This window comes from Phoca vitulina, unplaced genomic scaffold, assembly GCF_004348235.1.
Source record: "Phoca vitulina isolate PV1807 unplaced genomic scaffold, GSC_HSeal_1.0 scaffold40, whole genome shotgun sequence".
In the NCBI taxonomy this organism is placed as follows: Eukaryota; Metazoa; Chordata; class Mammalia; order Carnivora; family Phocidae; genus Phoca; species Phoca vitulina.
This window is the reverse complement of record NW_022589743.1, coordinates 7662940-7672127: the sequence shown is the minus strand read 5'-3', so window position 1 is coordinate 7672127 and position 9188 is coordinate 7662940. Positions and strand designations below refer to the sequence as shown.

The 9188-nt window shown below is 35.8% G+C and overlaps 1 long non-coding RNA gene across 1 annotated transcript in view; it reads left to right on the top strand.

Moving 5' to 3' along the window:
* The first annotated feature begins 942 nt into the window (after positions 1 to 942).
* Positions 943 to 9188, top strand: part of LOC116647304 — a 71196-nt gene continuing 62950 nt past the window's right edge. Inside the window, exons 1-2 of the long non-coding RNA XR_004302320.1 lie at positions 943 to 1031; positions 2707 to 2850. This is a non-coding gene — a long non-coding RNA (uncharacterized LOC116647304). The remainder of the gene's footprint in view (positions 1032 to 2706; positions 2851 to 9188) is intronic.

The window sequence follows — 9188 nt, the reverse complement described above, 5'->3', positions numbered from 1 at the left end:
ACTAGATAATTTTTAGAGCAACAAACCAGAGTTAAAACTGTAACCACTGAAATCAATTCTGTGAAATAAATGCATAGCCCTCTATTTAATGCAAGGTAACAGAAATATGCACCAAAATCTAATGATGCCTGAATCTCCATCAGGGCTAACAGACTGAATTTAATGCAAAGGATTTTACTACATTGTCAGCCTGTCCACTTTGCCAAGTGTTTAATACTAAGAGATTTTTCCATAGTGTGATTACAGCTGTGTTTCAAATTTAGATTTCTGTTTCTGGATAGTTAACTATCAAAATTGCTTTTAATTTAATGACCTGCCAATGCCTGGATATTACATTTGTTCTTCTCCTAGAGGAATAGAGTATATAGACTCATTTTTTTCATTTTATTAATTCTTTCAGCATAGGAGGATTTCTGTAAACATTTGCCTGAAGATGTGCTCGATTAGGCTATTTTAAAATTCTTACTCTACAAAGGGTTTTTTTTTTTTTTTCTTGCAATTTTGCCACCTCTTCCTATTGGATAGCTCTTTAAAAACAGCTTTTACATTTAAAAAATCCCAAATGTGGGGTTTTGTGGGGAACCTGGGTGGCTCAGTCGTTAAGCGTCTGCCTTCGGCTCAGGTCATGGTCCCAGGGTCCTGGGATGGAGCCCCGCATCGGGCTCCCTGCTCAGCGGGAAGCCTGCTTCTCCCTCTCCCACTCCCTCTGCTTGTGTTCCCTCTCTCGCTGTGTCTCTCTCTCTGTCATATAAATAAAAATCTTTAAAAAAATTAAAAAAAAAAAAATCCCAAATGTTCAATAATTTTCTTCTGTATATCCAGTTGAGGCTTCAGAGTCCAAAGATTTAGTTTTATGACTGATCTCACAGATCATAATATTATGCATTTAAGAGGATACTACCCTATTTTATGAGACCTTTTTCCCTTATCTATCATTTCAGACATTTGACGAAGGTAGATGTTGACTGACAATTACAATTATGGGGAAAAATGTCGTTGATGAAAATGTGATGCCTTCTAGAGAACAGAAGGTGAGTAAGAGACAATTAGGAGACAACTACAGTCAGATGCTTTTCTGGAAGTTTTTCTAGTTACAAAAAAAAAAAGCTGACAGGGTGAAAAAAATCATTTAGTTCACATTTAAATTTCAGAACAGGAATAATCCTGAGACTTTGCTATTTGCAAAATGTCTAGAATTGATTCATCCTGCCCTCTGGTCATATTGAATAATTAACCTTGATAAGGTAGAAAAGACTGATAAGTGTTTAGAATTCCTGTCCTTTAAGGTTTTTTTTTTTTTTTTCGATCCACACTCCAAATTGTAGTCTTTGCAGAAATGTCAGCATTTAAGCTTCTTCTATGGAAGTTGGAAAATATTCCAATGATTTGGGATGATTCTAATATAATCTGAAATATCTAAAAATCAAAATGTCAAGGTTAAACCTAAAGATCTCACCCTATGCCATGTTTGGATTTCAAGTAAAACATCCCAAATAGTACTTTATTCAGATAGTCATTTCTTTGAACCAGAATCTATTTCCTTATAAATTCTACCCATTGTTTTTTCTTCTGCCCTCTGATTGTTTTATCCATACTTGTACCAGATCTGTGAATCACAGTGCTTGCTAGGGTCACAGCGCCTTTAAAGAAAGTTTTATCACCTATATATTTACTAAGAAGATTATCTGGGTGACCATATCTTGAAGCTTTACGTGTTTGTATACTTGGTCACTGGACAACCAACTCATGGCTAAACTGTTAACTTCGGCATGGTCTTGGGCCAAAAGAAGAGTTAGGTCCATGGGATTCTCACTCTTGTATACTTCCATTGTGAATTATTGTGAATTATAAAGTAGCTTGAAGTGGTGGGAGTAGAAATGAAACCATCCATAGAGCAAGGATGAAACTTAGAGTATATGTCATCTGAAGCCTAGCCTAAGTACTCTGAGTAAGCAGAAGCTTGAGATAGAGAAACACATGTACAGAACAGAGGACAATGAAGCTAGCTAATGGAGAAATAAGCAGCAAGAAGATGGCTAAAGGGGACAACAACAACAAAAAGTAGAGGGAATGGTGATAGTAATAGTAGTAAAGCATAGATTAAAGGGCATTGAGACCATATTCCAGGTTCTGGATTTAGTTTGTTTTAATGAGGTTCAGTGTTATATCTCTTCTTGGATGATTTCCATGTGAATCCTGTCTACCATATTGATTGCTGTAATAACCATCATCCCTATATTACTCTAGTTAATTTAAGAATGTTCTTTTTAATCACAAAAACCCAATTCAAATAACCAGAGCTACTAAAACACCGGATGCCAGTTTTCATGAACCCATGGATTTTCTCTATGTCATACCAAATATTTCCTGTTACTTTAATCACTGATGACAGTTTGATGTTCATTGAAATGGTTCCTCATGGTTACAGTTTGAGAACACCATGAGAATGTTGTAACAAACTCATTAAGACATGGCATTTCATGTAACCACAGACCTCTCAGCTCCTTGAAGACTAAATTCCTGCTTGCAATGGTGTTACAAAAATAAAAAACATTCTGAAAAGCAAAAGAAAAATAAAATTGTTTTGAAGTATATAGAAGATGAAATGATAAGGTATAGAATATGAAATGATAAGGTAAATTGCAAATTAGATCAAGGAGGTCCAATTGTAAAATAAATGATCAAGCATCTTCATTTTTCTTCTAGCTAAAATAGAATAATGGAGACTCAATTTATCTGCCCACCTCAAGCAATCAAAAATCTGGACAAAATATATGCAGCAGTGGTTTTCTGACATGGGATATCAGGTGACACAGGAAAGTGATAGCTGACAGAGAAGAAATTAACGAGGTGAGTAATACAATTGCCCAGGTACTTCCTGGGAGAGTTTCTAGGCAGCAGCACAGGGTGGGGGGATGTGGGAAAAATATGGGGTCTCCTTAAGTTCAAGAGGCTGAACTTGGGAGTTCAGAGGTCCAGGCAGTTCAAGGTCACAAAATAGTGTATTGAAACGATGAAAACTGCATGGGAAGCTTCAGACTTCTACAGAAGTGTCCTCAGCCGAAAGTTGCTCAGTGATGAAATGCAATGAAACTATCCAAGACTGGAAAAAGAATCACACATGCGCACGCGCGCGCGCGCACACACACACACACACACACACACACAAGGAACAGTTCTCAGAGTTCATATGATCTGCCTATTCTCACCAGCCAGAGTAAAGCTCTCATTAACCCAGTGGCATTGAGGAAAGTACTTCAGAGGGCTCTTTCCTTAATTGTGAAGCAGAAGTAGCCTTACACTAAAAGCTTTTCTGTTGGCATCTAAGAAAATCTTTAAAAGCAAACTTTGGAATAATCACGTTGATTCCATGTACCTTAACCATGTGTCAGAGCAAAGCCAGGGATATTTATAGGAATATAAAATATCCAGCACACAAGAGATAAAAATCACAATGTTTGTCATCCAGTCACAAGGGTCCAGGCATGGAAAGAGGAAGGAAAATAAGGCACATAATGAGAAAATTCAAGCTTAAAAACATATATGGAAATAACACAGATGATAGAATTAGTAGACAAAGACATTTAAATAGTTATTATAATATTATTCTCTATGTCCTAAAAGGTAAGAGATTAAGCTTGTTAAATAGACATAGAAGACATAAAAAAGACCCTAATAAAACTTCCAAAATTAAAATTATAATGGCCGAAGTGAGAAATGCATTGAAGGTATTCATAGTATGTTAAACATGTAGATGAAAGATTAATGAATTTGAAGAAAAATCAGTAGAAACTATCCAAAATGAAACACATAAAGAATAGAAAAAAATTTGAAACCTCCACTCAACAAAAGAATAATATGCATACTTTTCAAGTACATGTGAAACATTTACCAAAATGGACCATGTTCTGAGCCACAAAATGAGTCTCCATTTAAAAGGACTTAAATCAGGGGCTCCTGGGTGGCTCAGTCGGTTAAGCGTCTGCCTTCAGCTCAGGTCATGATCCCAGGGCCCTGGGATCCAGCCCCTCATTAGGCTCCTTGCTCAGCGGGGAGCCTGCTTCTCCCTCTCCCACTGCCTCTCCCTCTGCTTGTGCACTTTCTCTCTGTCAAACAAATAAACAAAAATCTTAAAAAAAAACTAAACTAAAATAAAAGGATTTAAATCATACAAAGCATGTTCAGTGACTAGAAAATCAGTAACCAATATATATTGGGAAAATGCCCAAATATTTGGAAAGTAAATAGCACATTTCTAAATAACCCAGGGGTCAAAGAAGAAATCAGAAGGAAATTAGAGGGTATTTTGAAGTGAACAAAAATGAAAATAAGACATCAAAATTTGTGAGATGCAGATAAAGTAATATCTAGAAGTAAATTTATAGAGCTAAGTACCTCTATTATAAAAAAAAAAGTTTCAAATGACCTCATCTTCCAGAAAATGTAGGGCAAGTTAAACTCAAAATAAGCAATAGAAAGAAGATATGAACAGAAATCAGTGCAGCCAAAAAGAGAGAAACAGTCGAGAAAAAAAAAAATCATTGAAATTAAAAAGGGTTTCTTTGAGAAGACCAATAACATTTATAAACCTCTCATCAGATATATTGGGGAAAAAAATAAGAGAAAACACAAGTTACCAAATATTAGGAATGAAAAGTGTGATGTCATTACAGATTTTGTACATATTAAAAGAATTCTAGGGATATATTATAAACAACTTCATGTTAACAAGTTTGACAACTTAGATGAAAGGGAAAATTCTTTGAAAGACACAAACAACCTGGAGGGTATTATTCTAAGTGAAATAAGTCAGAGACAGATAATATATGGTGTCACTTACATGTGGAATCAAAACAAAACAAACTCCCAAAACCCCAAAAAACCCAAACAACAAAAGACAAAAAAAAAAAAAAGTTGAACTCCGAAACAGGGTAGAATGGTGCTGGGGAGTGGGAAAAAATGAGGAGAGGTTGGTCAAAGACTACAAACTCTCAGTTATAAGATGAATAAGTTCTGAAGATCTAATGTGCAGCATGATAACTATAGTTAATAACACTCTGTTGTATACTTAAAATTTGCTGAGAGAGTAAATCTTAAGCATTCTCACCAAAGAAAAAGTAACTATGTAAGGTGATGGATATGTTAATTAAACTGATTGTGACAATCCTTTCATAAGATATGTGTATATCAAATTATTACATCATACATTTTAAATACATTACAATTTTGTCATTACACCTTACTAAAGCTGGTGAAAAAATAAAGATAACTTGAATATATATATATATTTGAAATTGAATTTGTGGTTAAAAACCTTCACAACATGAAAACTCCAGACCCAGAGGCATCACTAGTGAATTCTTATTGTAATGTTGGTTTCAGGGATGTAGACATATGTCACAACTTCTCACATTGTACTTGTTAAATTTGTGCAGTTTTTGCATGCCAGTTATACTTCGATAAAGCTATAAAGAAAAATCAACCATTTCTAAAAATCAGAAAATTAAAGATTATACTTCAGGTTCAGGTAATTATTATTATTATTTTTTTTTACTTTTGGTACTTAATAGAATATCCTTTCCTTTGTAGGTTTCTCAATATGACTTTTCCCTTAGGTTATAGTTCTTACATTTAGCAACATAGCATTTTGTATTAACATGGCAATAATGCATTTAGCATTCTTACATTTAGTAATATATTTAAATCCTCAACACTGCCACATTTTCTGTAGTAGGCACTCAATTAATATTTGTTGAATGAACACATGAATGAAATGCATATTAAACTGGACATAAAAAATATTACATATCTTTATTTCTACATATTGCCCTTTTTTCCTCCAGTATTCTTTCTTTAGGATTTTAGAGTTTTACTCTGGAACACTCTTATTTGTCAAGTTTGGGCATATCTCCGTGGCTTCCTCTTAACTATAGGTTTGTGGCTCAGCTGCTGTAGGAAAGCAAATGCCCACTTGGATTTCCCCTGATAAATAATTCATGTCTCATTTTTGTGTAAACCCTGGAGAACCAAAGGAATTTTAAAAACTGTTTTTCTTGCTTTCTGACTTATTTATTTTATGGCCCTAGCATAGGGAGCATGACTTTTAGTTTCAGTCTGCCTAGCATGGTATGAATAGTTTTTGAGAAAAATGAAATATATTTAAGTGACAATGGGATAGCAAGAAGTAGTGGTAGTTTCCATTTCACAGATAGTGCTCTCAGAAAGGGGCCATAGTGGATATTTCCTTTCAACAAACACTTATTGAGCAACTATGCAGGAAACGGTGCATTTTGCCATGAAGCTCTTTCCATTGCCCTTAAAGACTGACAGTCTTGGGGTTCAGTGAGTGAGAAAATGAGGTTTCACAGCAGAATGGAATCAGCCCAGGTTTTGGAGTAGGATGACCTGGATTTGAGTCCCAGCTCCAGGATTGAAACATGTTTTCTTCTAAGAGGGGTGCATTGCAGTGGTTTTTTAGGTGGGGAGTAAATACAGTACTGTAAATGTATTTTCCCTTCCTTATGATTTTCTTAACAACATTTTCTTTTCTCCCACTTACTTTATTGTAAGACTACAGTAAATATATAATACATGTAACATACAACATATGTGTTAATCAACTGTTCATGCTATCAGTAAGACTGATCAACAGGCTATTAGTTACACTTTTTAGACAGTCAAAAGTTATATGTAGATTTTTATTTATTTATTTTTTTGAGAGAGCACTAGCAGGGGTGGGGGGATGGGCAGAAAGAGAGGGCGAATCTCAAGCTCAGCGTGGAGCCTACTACAGGGCTCCATCTCATGACCCTGATATCATGACCTGAACCAAAACCAAGAATCAGATGCTTAACCAAGTGAGCCACCAGGCGCTGCTATATGCAGATTTTTGAATGCTTGGTGCCCCTCACCCCCTCTTTGTTCAAGGGTCCCCTATACTTACCCCAACCTGTCGGTCAGAGCAGAGGTAGTGGGGCAGCTCAATGCTGTTGGTTGATTAGCTGTGTGGTTTGGGGATGAAAAGAGCAGAAGAGGAAGACTAAGTCTAGCTACCTTATTTTACATAAGGAAACGAGATTAATAAATCATGCTGTATGGCTGAATTTTTGATTCATTACGTATTTTAAGTTGCAACATTCATTACAGAAAGAGTGAGATTTGCAGAGAAAAATTCTACCATCTAAACTTGAAACTATGCTTAATTTTTTTCATCTCATTCAGAAGGTTGAGTAACTGCAAACCGAGCAACTATCTTTAACACATATGTTCTCTGTTTGCCTCCCACAGAAAACATGAAGCTCTATGAGGCCAGGAAACTTGTCTGTCTTGTTGACATGTTAACAGCAGTTCTTGTCAAGGTAGCTGACTTAGAGTAGAAACCCAGTAAATGTGTTGCATTAACAAGTAAGTGACTGGTCAAAATGAAGAATAAAAGGAGTAATGTGAAAAGAGCTTTGCAAATTTCATCATGCCACGTCAACATTATTAAAAGTACTAAATGAGGTGGGTGGATAAAACCAAAATGCTTTATAAATGAGATATTTTATTAGCTATTTTTTTTAAAATGTAGAAAGAGGGGCGCCTGGGTGGCTCAGTCATTAAGCGTCTGCCTTCGGCTCAGGTCATGATCCCAAGGTCCTGGGATCGAGTCCCACATCGGGCTCCCTCCTCGACGGGAAGCCTGCTCTCCCTCTCCCACTCCCACTGCTTGTGTTCCTGCTCTCGCTATCTCTGTCTCTGTCAAATAAATAAATAAAATCTTTAAAAAAATAAATAAATAAATAAAAAATAAATAAAATGTAGAAAGAATTGAATAGGCAGAAAAGGACAGGAAGGAAGACAAATGCCATGGGAACAGGATCAAGGAAAGGGCACAGTGAGAACATGTGACTTTTTCATGAATGGAGTAATGAGAGAGCCTTGATGGTCTTAATGTTTCAAATATTTGTTCCCAGAGACCTCAAATTTCATAATTGATCATTAGTCTGTTAGTATTTCTAACTTGGAATCATTGTTGATATTGAGAGAGAAGCTTTTATTTACTTTCAGATTAAATCTTATTTTTTCATCTTATAAAGAGACAGATCATATATAAAAGTCACATATAAATCATATATAAAAAGACAAATCATTTTATAATGAGTCATAACATTTCACTGCCCCAGCCCACAGCCCTACTTCCCCAAACAGATTCTTATCCTTTTATGAGTTCAATTTTGCTGTTTATTCTTATATTAACCCTATTTTATTCTAAATAATGTACCCATCCTGTAACTTCTTGATTTATCAGTTTTAGATACTATCAGTTTGATATTATCTAGAATGTGCAGTCTGTTTATGAAAATGTGGATAAACATTTAGCTCTTTTCTGAACCTCCCATCCTAAATTTCCCTTTTCTGTTTTTCGAATAGTTATCTTTAGCTTCTTTGTTGTGTCAAAAAGCAGTGTCTGTGTTATTGTAAATGTAGTTTCTTGTTCAGATACAAAGTATGCTATCAACACATTTCTAGGTTAAAAATTTTTACACTCTTGGCGCCTGGGTGGCTCAGTTGATTAAGTGTCTGCCTTCGGCTCAGGTCATGATCCCAGGGTCCTGGGATCAAGCCCCACATCAGGCTCCCTGCTCAGCAGGAAGTCTGCTTCTCCCTCTCCCTTTCTCCCCCACCCCCCGCTCATGCTCTCTCTTTCGATCACTTGCTCTCTCAAATAAATAAATAAAATCTTAAAAAAAAAATTTTTTTACACTATTTTTTCCATTTGATTTCATTTGTGGTGTTGGTGCTGTTTTGTTCCCTTAGGTTTCAACAGCTTTGTTCATTATCAATATTTTTTTCCCTTCACTCAAAGCATTGCTTGATAGTTTGCCTAGATATTCCTTAGAGACCTCTGGTCACATGGTCCAACCTTAATTAGGTGTTCTCTGGGCCCTGCTCTATGGTCATTATTCTGGAACTTTCCTTTACTATTCTCCTGGCTTCTTGAGTTGTTTGTTTTGTAACTAGGAATTCCAGAAAAGTAGCTTTTAGAAAGTCAGGTCTGTACAGAATATATGAGAGATGCAAAAGACTCCAGAAATAATCTAGTCCAATCCTTTCATTTTACTGATCAGGAACTGAGGTTTAGAGAACCAAAGTGATTTGTCCAAGATCTCCAAATATGTCGTAGCGGAGTAGGAATTGTTACTTGT